Below are 18,168 nucleotides of genomic sequence, written 5' to 3' on the forward strand. Positions count from 1 at the left end.
TCCATTTCCATAATATTGTCCTCAAGTACATCGCCCTTGTATAGACCCTGTATATACTCCTTCCACCTTTCTGCTTTCCCTTCTTAGCTTAGAACTGGGTTTCCATCTGATCTCTTTATGTTCATACAAGTGGTTCTCTTATCTCCAAAGGTCTCTTTAATTTTCCTGTAGGCAGTATCTATCTTACCCCTAGTGAGATAAGCCTCTACATCTTTACATTTGTCCTCTAGCCATCCCTGCTTAGCAATTTTGCATTTCCTGTCGATTTCATTTACTGCATTTTTATATTTTCTCCTTTCATCAATTAAATTCAATATTTCTTCTATTACCCATGGATTTCTACTAGCCCTCGTCTTTTTACGTACTTGATTCTCTGCTGCCTTCACTACTTCATCCATCAAAGCTACCCATTCTTCTTCTACTGTATTTCTTTCCTCCATTCCTGTCAATGGTTCCCTTATGCTCTCCCTGAAACTCTGTACAACCTCTGGCTCTTTCAGTTTATGCAGGTCCCATCTCCTTAAATTCCCACCTTTTTGCAGTTTCTTCAGTTTTAATCTACAGGTCATAACCAATAGATTGTGGTCAGAGTCCACATCTGCCCCTGGAAATGTCTTACAATTTAAAACCTGGTTCCTAAATCTCTGTCTTACCATTATATAATCTATCTGAAATCTGTCAGTATCTCCAGGCTTCTTCCATGTATACAGCCTTCTTTTATGATTCTTGAACTAAGTGTTACCTATGATTCAGTTATGCTCTGTGCAAAATTCTACCAGGCGGATTCCTCTTTCATTTCTTTTTCCCAATCCATATTCACCTGCTACGTTTCCTTCTCTGCCTTTTCCTACTACCGAATTCCAGTCACCCATGACTTAAATTTTCGTCTCCCTTCACTATCTGAATAATTTCCTTTATTTCATCATACATTTCTTCAATTTCTTCGTCATCTCCAGAGCTAGTTGGCATATAAACTTGTACTACTGTAGTAGGTGTGGGCTTCATATCTATCTTGGCCACAATAATGCGTTCACTATACTGTTTGTAGTAGCTTACCCGCATTCCTATTTTTCTATTCATTATTAAACCTACTCTTGCATTACTCCTGTTTGATTTTGTGTTTATAACCCTGTAGTCACCTGACCAGAAGTCTTGTTCCTCCTGCCACCGAACTTCACTGATTCCCACGATATCTAACTTTAACCTACCCATTTCCCTTTTTAAATTTTCTAACTTATCTGTCCGATTAAGTGATCTGACACTCCACGCTCCAATCCGTAGAACGCCAGTTTTCTTTCTCCTGATAACGACATTCTCTTGAATAGTCCCCGCCCGGAGATCCGAATGGGGTACTATTTTACCTCCGGAATATTTTACCCAAGAGGATGCCATCATCATTTAATCATACAGTAAAGCTGCATGCCCTCGGGAAAAATTACGGCCGTAGTTTCCCCTTGCTTTCAGCTGTTCGCGGTACCAGCACAGCAAGGCCGTTTTGGTTATTGTTACAAGGCCAGATCAGTCAATCATCCAGACTGTTGCCCCTGCAACTACTGAAAAGGCTGCTGCCCCTCTTCAGGAACCACACGTTAGTCTGGCCTCTCAACAGATACCCCTCCGTTGTGATTGCACCTACGGTACGGCTATCTGCATCGCTGAGCACGCAAGCCTCCCCACCAACGGCAAGGTCCATGGTTCATTGTGGGAAGGGGGGGGGGGGGGCAGATCTTTTCGTATACGGCCTGAAAAACTGCCGGTTTCTCTAAGGCACTGACGTAACTGACTAAATGTACGCCTGTCGGTCTGCCTGCAGAGAGGAAAAGCTGCTTCATGTAATGGTGCAGCCTCGAGTGCACTGCCATTCGCTTTGTCATACATGAGGCGCATGTCAACGTACTGTTCATTGGTGTAACTCTGTCCTTGGTGATTGTGAGGCTGGTACGGCATAGTGTGCGGAGGGGAAAGAGAAGTAGTTACGCATGCGTAAACAAACAGGCAGACGATCCCAAACTTTGAGTTACCAACGTAAATACCGTAGTATCTAGGGGAGTTTACAGTTGGTTCCTAACTCGAATTAATGCGATACCTCAGCAACAGATGATTTGTGAACCCATGTTTCAACTGGTTCAACTGGCTCTGAGCACTATGTGACTTAACATCTTAGGTCATCATTCCCCTAGAACTTAGAACTACTTAAACCTAACTAACCTAAGGACATCACACACATCCGTGCCCGAGGCAGAATTCGAACCTGCTACCGTAACAGTCCCGCGGTTCCGGACTGCAGCGCCTATAACCGCACGGCCACCGCGGCCGGCTGAACCCATGTTTATTGAAGCTTTTTAGTTAATTTTGACCTCTACTTTCCATGTGCGAATTATTGACCATCTTTTCTGAAACAACTTGTATACATTGTGCGCAATTCAAAATAAATTCACCAATACTGACACATGCAGCCCTACAGTTAACATTCAAAGACTGTCGTACATCATTATGGGTAAAAGACAAACATAAATGTTAGAAGATTTTCTGAACACCTTAAGAACTGAAAAGTGGAAACACACTCGCCACATTTTCACACCAAGAATCACCATCCTACCTGCATCAAAAACGCCATTAGACAGGAATAATAATTCGTAATTGCAAAACCACCTCATATAGCAGAATCGCCATCCTCCCAGCATAAAATCGCCATTAAGCTGTAGTAATAATTCGTTCAGCAAAGCCACCTTATATAGCAGAATCACAATCCTGCCAGCATAAAAACTCCATTAAGCAGTAATAATAATTCGTATTGTAAAACCACCTCATATAGCAGAATCACCATCCTGCCAGCAGAAAAATTTCATTAATTAGTAACAATAATTCCTAGACAGCTAACGCCCACGTACCAAAAAAACGAAAAAATGGCTCTCAATCGTCGCTTCTCAATCTCACTTATTTTACAAGTTATAATTTTAACTATAATTTCCGATAAAGATTTTTCGTATGTATAGTTTACAATAGAGCTGCAATTTCAGTACACAGAATCCGAGCTATTACCGATCATGCTATTTTTCACCCACAGGATGTCACAAACTCTTTCTTTCATGGACTTTCCCGTAGTCATATTTCGTGTGTGAGAAAGTCGGCCGATTCAACCAAAGAAAACAAACTGATCTGAATTTTACCGATTGTCGTCCGAAGTCTGCCCGTTCAGCCGACGAGATCGGCTACATTGTAACCGTGCACATACTGGCGTACTGGTTTGAAAAGATCGGCCTTCTTCGGCAGACATCGGACGTCAGCCGAATCCACAGATGTCGGTGCCAGTGTGACCACTGACACCAGCACTCCAGGTTGCGAAACAACTTTCTTGAAACCAGCTCTGCGAATCTAGTTTCGTGGCTAGACAGGACGCGACATCAGTGTACTATTCAGATTCGACCTTTTGTGAATGTCGGAGCATGATTGTCCTACCAGCAACAAAACCTTGCCAGTTAAATGAGTAGCGTCAGGGTTCATGCTTGTGATCTTGATATCCGTAGAAAAGAGAAACAGCAAATATGTTTGGTTTCGTGAATGGGTAAACAGAAGGCATCAGGTCTGTCTTCAGCGGCGATGTTGAAAGAAACTGTGGTGGAAGACTCTAGAAGCTACTGCAACCACCTAAGAAAGACGTAAGAGGAATTCACGGGCCATCTTCACAGAGTTCAAGATGCACTGAGGAATTAAGATACTGAATGCGAGAAGCATCGCCGTCCGTGTTGACATCTAAGAGTTATCTACAATTTGTACAGAAACTAGAGAAGGGAATGAGACACAGTTGTAGACTCTTCTAGATGCTACCCAATGAACAAGCATTAATGGAAACCAGTGAGAAGTGTGGTGTCACCGCCAGACACCACACTTGCTAGGTGGTAGCCTTTAAATCGGCCGCGGTCCGTTAGTATACGTCGGACCCGCGTGTCGCCACTATCAGTGATTGCAGACCGAGCGCCGCCACACGGCAGGTCTAGCGAGACTTCCTAGCACTCGCCACAGTTGTACAGCCGACTTTGCTAGCGATGGTTCACTGACAAAATACGCTCTCATTTGCCGAGACGATAGTTAGCATAACCTTCAGCTACGTTATTTGCTACGACCTAGCAAGGCGCCATTATCAGTTACTATTGATATTGTGAACTATGTACCGTCAACACCGACGTTCGTCATTAATGGATTAAAGTTAAGTATTCCACCAGCTACGTCCGTTGTTTCTAAATTCTAATTTCCTTGTCCTGTTCCAGACCTCACGCCAGCCTGCGTGAGCTAAAACGCGTGCCTTTCGGCTTCCTCTAGTAACACGGTGTTGGCTCTCCTGCCAACCACAACAAGAAGTTTGTAAATGGAATTAAAGTTCAGAGAGAAGAAACAAAAACGTTAACCATTGCTGATTACATTGTTTTTCTTTCCGAGACGGCAAAGGACTTGGAGGAAAGTTGAACTAATGGATAGTGTCTTGAAAAGAGGTTAGAAGATGAAGGGTAATGGAATGTAGTTGAATTAAATCAGGTGAAGAAAGAGACACTGAAAGTAGTAAATGAGCACGTATAATGCAGACCAGCAATTGTAAGAAAAGCCTTTCTTAAAAATAAAAATTTCTAATAGCGAGTATAAATTTAAATAATTACATTATCCAGAGTTTTGTTAAGTCTGAACTTCATCTATGATAATGAATACAGACCGAAGAAATAAATTAAAGTCCGTACCGACGGTGGGATTGAAACATGGGTCTCCTGCACACGAGGCAGTTACAACAACCACTGCATCACCCTGGTACTACAGCTAAAGCAGCGGTTCAGATTACAGTACTGCGTCTCCCTCCGTAATACAGACTCCAGTTTACACCTGAGCTCAACTTCATGTTCCCTTTCTTAGCTCGTATCAGTATTGTAGAGGCTCTCCAGGGGAAGGTCGAGATGAGCGGTGGAGAGAATTGGAGTTTATATTAAGAAGGAAGACGTACTGAGGTAATCCGCGCAGCTACACTCCTGGAAATTGAAATAAGAACACCGTGAATTCATTGTCCCAGGAAGGGGAAACTTTATAGACACATTCATGGGGTCAGATAAATCACATGATCACACTGACAGAACCACAGGCACATAGACACAGGCAACAGAGCATGCACAATCTCGGCACTATTACAGTGTATATCCACCTTTCGCACCAATGCAGGCTGCTATTCTCCCATGGAGACGATCGTAGAGATGCTGGATGTAGTCCTGTGGAACGGCTTGCCATGCCATTTCCACCTGGCGCCTCAGCTGGACCAGCGTTCGTGCTGGACATGCAGACCGCGTGAGACGACGCTTCATCCAGTCCCAAACATGCTCAATGGGGGTCAGATCCGGAGTTCTTGCTGGCCAGGGTAGTTGACTTACACCTTCTAGAGCACGTTGGGTGGCACGGGATACATGCGGACGTGCATTGTCCTGTTGGAACAGCAAGTTCCCTTGCCGGTCTAGGAATGCTAGAACGATGGGTTCGATGACGGTTTGGATGTACCGTGCACTATTCAGTGTCCCCTCGACGATCACCAGAGGTGTACGGCCAGTGTAGGAGATCGCTCCCCACACCATGATGCCGGGTGTTGGCCCTGTGTGCCTCGGTCGTATGCAGTCCTGATTGTGGCGCTCACCAGCACGGCGCCAAACACGCATACGACCACCATTGGCACCAAGGCAGAAGCGACTCTCATCGCTGAAGACGACACGTCTCCATTCGTCCCTCCATTCACGCCTGTCGCGATACCACTGGAGGCGGGCTGCACGTTGGTGGGGCGTGAGCGGAAGACGGACTAACGGTGTGCGGGACCGTAGCCCAGCTTCATGGAGTCGGTTGCGAATGGTCCTCGCCGATACCCCAGGAGCAACAGTGTTCCTAATTTGCTGGGAAGTGGCGGTGCGGTCCCCTATGGCACTGCGAAGGATCCTACGGTCTTGGCGTGCATCCGTGCGTCGCTGCGGTCCGGTCCCAGGTCGACGGGCACGTGCACCTTCCGCCGACCACTGGCGACAACATCGATGTACTGTGGAGACCTCACGCCCCACGTGTTGAGCAATTCGGCGGTACGTCCACCCGGCCTCCCGCATGCCCACTATACGCCCTCGCTCAAAGTCAGTCAACTGCACATACGGTTCACGTCCACGCTGTCGCGGCATGCTACCAGTGTTAAAGACTGCGATGGAGCTCAGTATGCCACGGCAAACTGGCTGACACTGACGGCGGCGGTGCACAAATGGTGCGCAGCTAGCGCCATTCGACGGCCAACACCGCGGTTCCTGGTGTGTCCGCTGTGCCGTGCGTGTGATCATTGCTTGTACAGCCCTCTCGCAGTGTCCGGCGCAAGTATGGTGGGTCTGACACACCGGTGTCAATGTGTTCTTTTTTCCATTTCCAGGAGTGTATTTTAACTACAGTGCCAGAGTGGTGCAATTCTTAGCGCATCTGCCTCGTCAGCAGAAGACCAGGATTCAAAGCTGGCTGTGGCACAAATTTTAACTAATTACTGTGGTCTGTACTCATTATCATAAATTTAAATATTTGGTTGGCTGTACTGAATGCATTTATTTGGAGTGTAGTCTTATATAAAACACATGAATAGAATAAAAGCTATTGAAGTGGATGCTGAAAAATAGAGGAATAGATCAAATAACTACAAGGAGAAACGAAATGGAAGTGGGGAGAAAACGAATTTGTGGCACAGTATGACTAAAACAAGCTGTCCATTGGTAGAACACAACCTAAGGCGTCAAGGATTCGGGAATTTGGTAGTGAATGAAGTGTGGAGGTTGGAAAAATTGTAGAGAAGGGCCAAGGCTTGAGTGGAGCAGGCATGTACAAATGGATGTTGGTTGCGATAACTGTGTACAAGTGAAGATTTAGTTTGAAGAGTTGTATCAACCAGTATTTTGTCCGAAGACCACAAGAAGAGCTAGAGCCAATCAGTAACTACGCCTGAACAATTGTACAATGGCGCCAGTAGAACATGGGAATAAAATTACTGTTATAAAACAGCTACAACCACTAATTTAAAGCCGTTATTGTTTAACATATTTAATTGTTCTTCGTCATTGCCGTTTTAAAAATTTTCTTCATCACCAGATGGCTGCATTACTAGGGCAAACTGATAGTACACTACTGGCCATTAAAATTGCTACACCAAGAGAAAGGCAGATGATAAACGGGTATTCACAGGACAGATATATTATACTAGAACTGACATGTGATTACATTTTCAAGCAATTTGGGTGCATAGATCCTGAGAAATCAGTACCCAGAACAACCACCTCTGGCCGTTATAACGGCTTTGATACGCCTGGGCAGTGAGTCAAGTAGAGCTTGGATGGCGTGTACAGGTAAAGCTGCCCATGCAGCTTTAACGTGATAGTAGTGAGTACTGACTGGCGTACTGTGACGAGCCAGATGCTCGGCCACCATTGACCAGACGATTTCAGTTGGAAAGAGATCTGGAGAATGTGCTGGCCAGGGCAGCAGTCGAACATTTTCTGTATCCAGAAAGGCCCGTACAGGACCTGCAACATGCGGTCGTGCATTATCCTGCTGAAATGTAGGGTTTCGCTGGGTCCGAATGAAGGGTAGAGCCGCGGGTAGTAACACATCTGACATGTAACGTCCACTGTTCAAAGTGCCGTCAATGCGAACAAGAGGTGACCGAGACGTGTGACCAATGGCACCCCATACAATCACGCCGGGTGATACGCCAGTACGGCGATGTCGAATACACTCTTCCAATGTGCGTTCACCGCGACATCGTCAAACACGGATGCGACCATCATGATGCTGTAAACAGAACCTGGATTCGTCCGAAAAAATGACGTTTAGCCATTCGTGCACCCAGCTTCGTCGTCGAGTACACCACCGCAGGCGCTCCTGTCTGTGATGCAGCGTCAAGGGTAACCGCAGCCATGGTCTCCGAGTTGATAGTCCATGATGTTGCAAACGTCGTCGAACTGTTCGTGCAGATGGTTGTTGTCTAGCAAACGTCCCCATCTGTTGACTCAGGGATCGAGACGTGTCTACACTATCTGTTACAGGCATGCGTATAAGATGCCTGTCATCTCGAGTGTTAGTGGTACGAGGCCGTTGGGATCCAGCACGGTGTTCCGTGTAACCCTCCTGAACCCACCGATTCCATATTTTGCTAACAGTCACTGGATCTCGACCAACGGGAGCAGCAATGTCGCGATACGATAAATCGCAATCGCTATAGGCTACAATCCGACCTTTATCAAATTCGGAAACGTGATGGTACACATTTCTCCTCCTTACACGAGGCATCAGAACAACGTTTCACCAGGCAACGCCGGTCAACTGCTGTTTGTATATGAGAAATCGGTTGGAAACTCTCCTCATGTCAGCACGTTGTAGGTGTCGCCACCGGCGCGAACCTTGTGTGAATGCTCTGAAAAGCTAATCATTTGCATATCACAGCATCTTCTTCCTGTCGGTTAAATTTCGCGTCTGTAGCACGTCATCTTCGTGGTGTAGCAATTTTCATGGCCAGTAGTGTAGCATGTTGGGTGTTTTGTTCGCAGTGGTACCAGTGTAAGTGTGCTGATTTCCTTGAAAGCTTGCAGTTTTATTATTTTCCGTGCAACACGCAAGATTATATTGATAAACGTATGCCAGGGCTGTACGAGGGCTGTTGGGAGAGCAAGGTCCGATATGTCGCGAAATGGAAATCAGAGTGAAAATCAAACATATTTTATTTGCAACAGTTTGCTGCTCTTTCGAGCTACTTCTCTACATAATCGCCGATCCGACTTAGACATCTGTCGTAGTGTTGTACCCTCGTCACGAAGGCAGCCGCCTGAGCTGTCGCCTACTGCTCCGTATTGTCTGTGCCAAAATATTGTCTGCATGGCCAGAAGTGAGCAGAGATAAACATCAGAGAGAGCCAAGTCCAGGCTGTATGGTAAGTGATCAAACATTTCTCATCGACAACGCTACAGGCACATTCTTATTTCCCCTGCAGTGTACGGCCGAGTATTGTCACGGATAAGGAATTGTATGACAGGTAAGTATCTTCATGGAATCAGGGGAAATCTCGCAGCGGGTACCTACACTTTGCGGAGACGCAATTTTCCTACATATCTTTACGTGCTCACTGTGTGCTCAGAACTGGATAGAGTGACGTGATGCGATCGGCAGGCATACCAGAGACACTGCCCAACACATCTGTGCAAATCTTCATCAGAGTTTTACTGTCGTTTCGATTTCGCGCTCTGTCGGACCTTACTTTCCGAATAGCCCTCATAAATGGTGTGTCACTATTCACTATTAGCACTTATATATCGAACAATCTGACCTCACATTAACTTCAGATGTTCCATACGTATCGATAGGTTGCAATGACATCTGATGATGAAAACTGTTCGAAACTGTAATGGTAAGGCACAATAAAATGCGTTAAAAACCTCTCTAAATTATTGACCGGTTGTTGTTTTTATGACGTATCTTATGATATATCCACAGAACCCCCACGATGGCAACTACTGACAAAGTGCGTGTAAGTGAGTAGCCTTGTGTGTGTGTTATTGCAAGTGCTAACCTGGGAATGTGAACTGACAACCTAAATGTGCTACTGGGCTCAAAATCACATTACGTACATGAAATTGAAAAGAATCCTGTGTGTGGAAACTGATCTTATTCATAAGCAAATAAATAAGCATACCGATAATTTCAAGTTCAGTAGACTTGGTCAGTGCAAACTACTTAAAAAAAAAGCTTAACTGCATAAAAAACTGTAATGTTGACCTATATAAGAATGTAACCTGAAACACACGAACATTTCTGCACTGAGATATGTCCTGGTAAAATAAAGAAACCGATAGAACCTACATTGCGTAAAGGAAACGAAACAATCACATATTATAATTTCACCTGCAAATTGAGGTACTGGCAGAAACAGCAACACAGCAAGACTCCGCAGCAGCTTTAAAAAAATAAAAAAAAAACAACTACTGAAGTGTAATACAGTTGGTCCAGTGAAATTGGGTTCATAATCTTGACATTGAATGCCAATGAAACACACGTCTCAACGTTTAAGTTCTGAAATTTCAGTTAGAAGGGAACTTATGGACAATTAGACTCTAACATGAAAACTCATTTCATTTAATAATTTCCATTGTAAGGAAATTAACTCAGAAGATCAGTCAATACAAAAATTATTAATTTTTAGACAACATTGTTGTATGGAGATAAACAGCAATTAATTTACTTACAATCAAATACTCAAAATGACAGTTACAATCGCATTATTTATTTTGCCGCCAACCGGTTTCAACCCGCGATGGGGTCACCTTCAGGGCAATTTACATCATTTGGTCGCTCGCTGGAATCGTCACCCTGCTTGTGCACGGTTGATAATGGTGTAAATTGCCCTGAAGATGACCTCGTCGCGGTTTGAAACCTGTTCGCGGCAAAATAAGTACTGCGATTGTGACTGTCATATATTGACAAAAATTATCAATAACTCGACTGTGACGAGGATGAAGTGGACCAACAATACAAGTCTACAAAAATAAAAATAAACTTTTTACATCATCAAATAATATCTTGTTCTCCATTTCAAAACCCTTTTTAAGTCCGTATGCTATCCAACCATTGCTCTGAGTCATCATTCCTCCTCTTAATAAATCTGTAACTCAGATAGTTGAAAAAGTACGTGCATGCACTACGTTGTACAGTCCACGAATCCCCGCCTGCTGCACACAACTGACTTGCAAAGATTCTGCGACTCCTCAGTGCTGCCATCGCAACAACAGATACTACTGCTTAACAACTGTTTCTCTGACCAGAGTTTTCAATATATCATTCTCCATAATTGTAAAGGAGAATTATGAACACACCCAATATAACATCATCAAAAAATAGGCATATTACATGGGCTAACAAAATTAACGTTGAGCGTTATTGAGCCGTGGCAGGACTGGTGCCAGGGATATCTTTGGTTAGGCACTATCGATTCCCTCTGGTAGAAGTTTGTCTTTGGAGGCTGGGCCGGCTCCGGATATAGCGGGCCGTACCGAGTGCAAGGGGGAAAACAACATTGGGCACGGCACGCTGAAGTGCTCGTATTGGCGAGACGTTGGAGAGATGACAGCGAGCGCGGTGTGCCTGAGTACGGGCGGCATTTAGCGCCTGATCGTACCGGGGTCAGTAGCAACGGGCCTGCGCTGTGGCTTCTTGGCAACCTCGTGAAGCTATGCATGTGTTCGCTTCCGTGAAGGAACAAGCTGTTACTATCGGTCTAAGCAACGTCTGGTGTCTTCGCCACATCGATCCAGCAGCAGGCATCAAGTCCTACCAACGATTTTTTTTTCCTTTCCTGTGCTAACCTCTTCATCTCAGAGTAGCACTTGCAACCTACGTCCTCAATTATTTGCTTGACGTATTCCAATCTCTGTCTTCCTCTACAGTTTTTGCCCTCTACAGCTCCCTCTAGTACCATGGAAGTCATTCCCTCATGTCTTAGCAGATGTCCTATCATCCTGTCCCTTCTCCTTATCAGTGTTTTCCACATATTCCTTTCCTCGACGATTGTGCGTAGAACCTCCTCATTCCTTACCTTATCAGTCCACCTAATTTTCAACATTCGTCTATAGCACCGCATCTCAAATGCTTCCATTCTCTTCTGTTCCGGTTTTCCCACAGTCCATGTTTCACTACCATACAATGCTGTACTCCAGACGTACATCCTCAGAAATTTCTTCCTCAAATTAAGGCCGGTATTTGATATTAGTAGACTTCTCTTGGCCAGAAATGCCTTTTTTGCCATAGCGAGTCTGCTTTTGATGTCCTCCTTGCTCCGTCTGTCATTGGTTATTTTACTGCCTAGATAGCAGAATTCCTTAACTTCATTGACTTCGTGACCCTCAATCCTGATGTTAAGTTTCTCGCTGTTCTCATTTCTACTACTTCTCATTACCTTCGTCTTTCTCCGATTTCTCAAATCATACTGTGTACTCATTAGACTGTTCATTCCGTTCAGCAGATCATTTAATTCTTCTTCACTGTCACTCAGGATAGCAATGTCGTCAGCGAATATTGTCGTTGATATACTTTCACCTTGTATTTTAATTCCACGCCTGAACCTTTCTTTTATTTCCGTAATTGCTTCCTCGATGTACAGATTGAAGAGTAGGGGCGAAAGGCTACAGCCTTGTCTTACACCCCTCTTAATACGAGCACTTCGTTCTTGATCGTCCACTCTTATTATTCCCTCTTGGTTGTTGTACATATTGTATATGACCCGTCTCTCCCTATAGCTTACCCCTACTTTTTTCAGAATCTTGAACAGCTTGCACCATTTTATATTCCCGAACGCTTTTTCCAGGTCGACAAATCCTATGAACGTGTCTTGATTTTACTTTAGCCTTGTTTCCATTATTAGCCGTAACGTCAGAATTGCCTCTCTCGTGCCTTTACTTTTCCTAAAGCCAAACTGATCGTCACCTAGCGCATTCTCAATTTTCTTTTCCATTCTTCTGTATATTATTCTTGTAAGCAGCTTCGATGCATGAGCTGTTAAGCTGATTGTACGATAATTCTCGCACTTGTCAGCTTTTGCCGTCTTCGGAATTGTGTGGATGATGCTTTTCCGAAAGTCAGGTGGTATGTCGCTAGACTCATATATTCTACACACCAACGTGAACAGTCGGTTTGTTGCCACTTCCCCTAATGATTTTAGAAATTCTGATGGAATGTTATCTATCCCTTCTGCCTTATTTGACCGTAAGCCCTCCAAAGCTCTTTTAAATTCCGATTCTAATACTGGATCCCCTATGTCTTCTAAATCGACTCCTGTTTCTTTTTCTATCACATGAGACAAATCTTCACCCTCATAGAGGCTTTCAATGTATTCTTTCCACCTATCTGCTCTCTCCTCTGCATTTAACAGTGGTATTCCAGTTGCACTCTTAATGTTACCACCGTTGCTTTTAATGTCACCAAAGGTTGTTTTGACTTTCCTGTATGCTGAGTCTGTCCTTCCGACAATCATATCTTTTTCGATGTCTTCACATTTTTCCTGCAGCCATTTCGTCTTAGCTTCCCTGCACTTCCTATTTATTTCATTCCTCAGCGACTTGTATTTCTGTACTCCTGATTTTCCCCGGAACATGTTTGTACTTCCTCCTTTCATCAATCAACTGAAGTATTTCTTCTGTTACCCATGGTTTCTTAGCAGCTACCTTCTTTGTACCTATGTTTTCCTTCCCAACTTCTGTGATGGCCCTTTTTAGAGATGTCCATTCCTCTTCAACTGTGCTGCCTACTGCGCTATTCCTTATTGCTGTATCTATAGCGTTAGAGAACTTCAAACGTATCTCGTCATTCCTGAGAACTTCCGTATTCCACTTCTTTGCGTATTGATTCTTCCTGACTAATGTCTTGAACTTCATCCTATTCTTCATCACTACTATATTGTGATCCGAGTCTATATCTGCTCCTGGATACGCCTTACAATTCAGAATCTGATTTCGGAATCTCTGTCTGACCATGATGTAATCTAATTGAAATCTTCCCGTATCTCCCGGCCTTTTCCAAGTATACCTGCTCCTCTTGTGATTCTTGAACAGGGTATTCTCTATTACTAACTGAAACTTGTTACAGTCTTTTTCCTCTTTCATTCCTTGTCCCAAGCCCATACTCTCCTGTATCCTTTTCTTCTACTCCTTCCCCTACAACTGCATTCCAGTGGCCCATGACTATTAGATATTCGTCCCCCTTTACATACTGCATTACCCCTTCAATATCCTCATACACTTTCTCTATCTGTTCATCTTCAGCTTGCGACGTCGGCATGTATACCTGAAGTATCGTTGTCGGTGTTGGTCTGCTGTCGATTCTGATTAGAACAACCCGGTCACTGAACTGTTCACAGTAACACACCCTCTGCCCTACCTTCCTACTCATAACGAATCCTACACCTGTTATACCATTTTCTGCTGCTGTTGATATTACCCGATACTCATCTGACCAGAAGTCCTTGTCTTCCTTCCACTTCACTTCACTGACCCCTACAATATCTAGATTGAGCCTTTGCATTTCCCTTTTCAGATTTTCTAGTTTCCCTACCACGTTCAAGCTTCTGACATTCCTCGCCCCGATTAGTAGAACATTATCCTTTCGTTGATTATTCAATCTTTTTCTCATGGTAACTTCCCCCTTGGCAGTCCCCTCCTGGAGATCCGAATGGGGGACTATTCCGGAATCTTTTGCCAATGGAGAGATCATCATGACACTTCTTCAACTACAGGCCACATGTCATGCGGATACACGTTACGTGTCTTTAATGCAGTGGTTTCCATTGCCTTCTGCACCCTCATGTCGTTGATCATTGCTGATTCTTCCGCCTTTAGGGGCATTTCCCACCCCTAGGACAAGAGAGTTCCCTGAACCTCTATCCGCTCCTCCGCCCTCTTTGACAAGGCCGTTGGCAGAATGAGGCTGACTTCTTATGCCGGAAGTCTTCGGCCGCCAATGCTGATTATTTATCAAAGTTTAGGCAGTGGCAGGGATCGAACCCGTGACCGAAGACGTTTTGATTATGAATCAAAGACGCTACCTCTAGACCATGGGTACGGGTACCCGATTAGTGAAACATAATGATGATTGCTCTTGAGGCAGCAAAACGTTGCAAGGACTGTGATGTGATATTTCATGCCTCTTATTAAGTGTGTGCTCCGCTCCTTAATGGTATTGTTATTACTTCAACTGGCAAGTGTCTAAAACACAGATACGTGTGCGCAGCCTTACCGAACGATCTATATTCCGTGTCTAAAGATTGCATTGTGGTGCCTTACAGACCCACATAAGGTGCTCCACGTGATGCTTGGGTTTTAATGAGCCAGTTCCGTTGGCATCATTCGTGTACGTGGTTTTGCTTAAGGGAATGAAATGACTTTTATTATTGTCAATTTATCGAAGCAGTTATCTGTATATGTTTGAGTATCTACGTCTACACCATGCTCCTCAAGCCACCTGACGGTGTGTGGCGGAGGGTACCTTGAGTACCTCTATCGGTTCTCTCTTCTAATCCAGTCTCGTATGAAAGATTGTCCGTATGCCTCTGTGTGGGCTCTAATCTCCCTGATTTTATCCTCATTGTCTCTTCGCGAGATATACGTAGGAGGCAGCAATATACCGCTTGACTCCTCGGTGAAGTGCCAGTACCGAGCTACTGAGGGTCTCTCCTGCAGAGTATTCCACTGGAGTTTGTCTGTCATCTCCGTAACGCTTTCGCGATTACAAAATGATCCTGTAACGAAGCGCGCTGCTCTCCGTTGAATCTTCTTTATCTCTTCTATCAACCCTATCTGGTACGGATCCCACACTGCTGAGCAGTATACAAGCAGTGGGCGAACAACCGTACTGTAACCTACTTCCTTTGTTTTCGGATTGCATTTCCTTAAGATTCTTCCAATGAATGTCAGTCTGGCATCTGCTTTACCGACGATCAACTTGATATGATAATTCCATTTTAAATCACTCCTAATGCGTACTCCCAGATAATTTATGAAATTAGCTGCTTCTGGATGCTGACCTGCTAAATAGTAGCTAAATGATAAGGGATCTTTCTTTCTATGTATTCGCAGCACATTACACATGTCTACTTTGAGATTTATTTGCCATTCCCTGCACCATGCGTCAATTCGCTGCAGATCCTCCTGCATTTCAGTACAATTTTCCATTGTTACAACCTCTCGATATACCACAGCATCATCCGCAAAAAGCCTCAGTGAACTTCCGATGCCATCCACACGGTCATTTATGTATGTTGTGAATAGCAACGGTCCTACGACACTCCACTGCCGCACACCTGAAATCACTCTTACTTCGGAAGACTTCTCTCCATTGAGAATGACATGCTGCGTTCTGTTATCTATGAACTCTTCAATCCAATCACACAATTGGTCTGATAGTCCATATGCTCTTACTTTGTTCATTAAACGACTGTAGGGAACTGCATCGAACGCCTTGCGGAAGTTAAGAAACACGGCATCTACCTGGAAACCCGTGTCTATGGCCCTCTGAGTCTCGTGGACGAATAGCGCGAGCTGGGTTTCACACCCATGCTGATTCCTACAGAGTAGATTTCTAGTCTCCAGAAAAGTCATTATACTCGAACATAATACGTGTTCCAAAATTCTACAACTGATCGACGTTGAAGATATATTTCTATTGTTCTGCACACCTGTTCGACGTCCCTTCTTGAAAACGGGGATGACCTGTGCCCTTTTCCAATCCTTTGGAACGCTACGCTCTTCTAGAGACCTACGGTACACCGCTGCAAGAAGGGGGGGCAAGTTCCTTCGCGTACTCTGTGTAAAATCGACATGGTATCCCATCAGGTCCAGCGACCTTTCCTCTTTTGAGCGATTTTAGTTGTTTCTCTATCCCTCTGTCGTCTATTTCGATATCTACGATCATTAAGGTGAAGTATTAAGGCGAAGGGTGGGTTGTTTGGTTCCCTGTTGTCGCCTCTGATTTATGTTTCAGGGATCGGAAGCAGCGGACCACCGAAGTGCAGAGCTTCCCATTTTAAATTACTAGCGGGCGTACCGGCGGTGGACTTCGCCTGAGCTCGCGTGTGCTGTTTGGTTCCGATTTCGGTGTTCTGAACGGGGTGGAAGTACAAAAGGAGTCCTCATCTTAATTCGGAGATTAAGTACTCAGTCGCCTCCAGCGGGCCTCAGTTATTGTACAAGCTACAGTTTTCTAAAACTTGTGGTGGCTCTGCAAAGTTGCCCGGGTTAAATGTTTTAAATATGTGTCTTAAGAATTTTGAGAGATTTCGAAAAGAATGTGTCTTAATTGAAGCCGTTTTCTAAAACTGCGGTGCAGCCTTAGTGGCGTATGTCAATTTTGATGGGTAAATAACTGGGTTGTTATTGATCAAACTGTCTATAACCTTGTAAAGTTTCTAACAATACCACCACTTGCAAAGTAGGTTAGAAATCAAATTAATAATGTTGCTCACGCAGCATATGTTGGCTTTATCGGGCAACAGCAAAGTTATTGACCGTGGATGGTATCGTCAGAATGGAAATTATGAAGTCACTGTAAAAAAGTCATTAATTTTGGCACTTATCTTGAATGGATTCCCAAGTAGATCTATGGCTCATCTTGTTGATTCTACGGTGATTCCATTTTGACTGCTAGAAGGCCCAGATCTGTATTTTAGAAATATTTGAAGACCTAACAAATGCGTTTTTCAGGAAATTCTTAATGACCAAACAATCTCAGATCAGAACAATGATATGATAGAAATAGTTTTTGACTGGTGTTCACGATCCACATTTTTATTAAACTTCTTGTAAATTCACATATATTTCTCCTTAATTGACACATCATCAAGAAAACAGTTTTGTATCAATCTTCATATACTTAATTTCCACTTTAACCACAAACACAAGACTTGACTGTTCTTTTACAAAGCGAAATAAGAACTTAACTTCTGCAAAGTGAAAAAAGACTGCTCTGTGCGCATTCGCGCCAAAACGGTTACAAGTAAGTCAAAGATTATGACAGTCTCACAGAAATGAATACACACAAGATCCATAGCACTGTAATATATCGATACATCGGAGTACCTATACATTAAAAAAACCAAAGGTGAATATTGTCACAAAAATATGTCTGTTACTTCGTAGAAAAGTAGTAAGATATTACTGGCATCGAGAACTGGTGTTGGAGTGCCGTAATGGTCACGTAAATAAAGAACCATTACAAGTTGTTCGATAATATTTCGTTCGGGAGGGGCAGTTTTCAATCTATGTGGAAATAATAATTGATTTCCTAGTTATTTGATGTAAAGTTTATTTTAAATGATGTACTTGGCCTGAGTGGAGGTTTTTTAAATGTTTGCGAAGAGATTAATTCGCTTGTGGTTTCATGTAACAAGCAGTTTCTAAAATTGGCCTGAGTGGTGGGTTTTAAAATGTCTTTAAAGAGATTAATTCATTTGTGGTTTTATATAATAAGCATTTTGTAGAGTTTGCCTGAATGGCATTTCTTAAAGAAATTATTAACTGATTTGTGATTGTAATTCTCTTAATGATTTATCTATGATGAAAATAAATATGTTGAAATGAAGTGGTCACTGTATGGTGTAAT

The sequence above is a fragment of the Schistocerca gregaria genome, chromosome 5 (genome assembly GCF_023897955.1).
Source record: "Schistocerca gregaria isolate iqSchGreg1 chromosome 5, iqSchGreg1.2, whole genome shotgun sequence".
In the NCBI taxonomy this organism is placed as follows: Eukaryota; Metazoa; Arthropoda; class Insecta; order Orthoptera; family Acrididae; genus Schistocerca; species Schistocerca gregaria.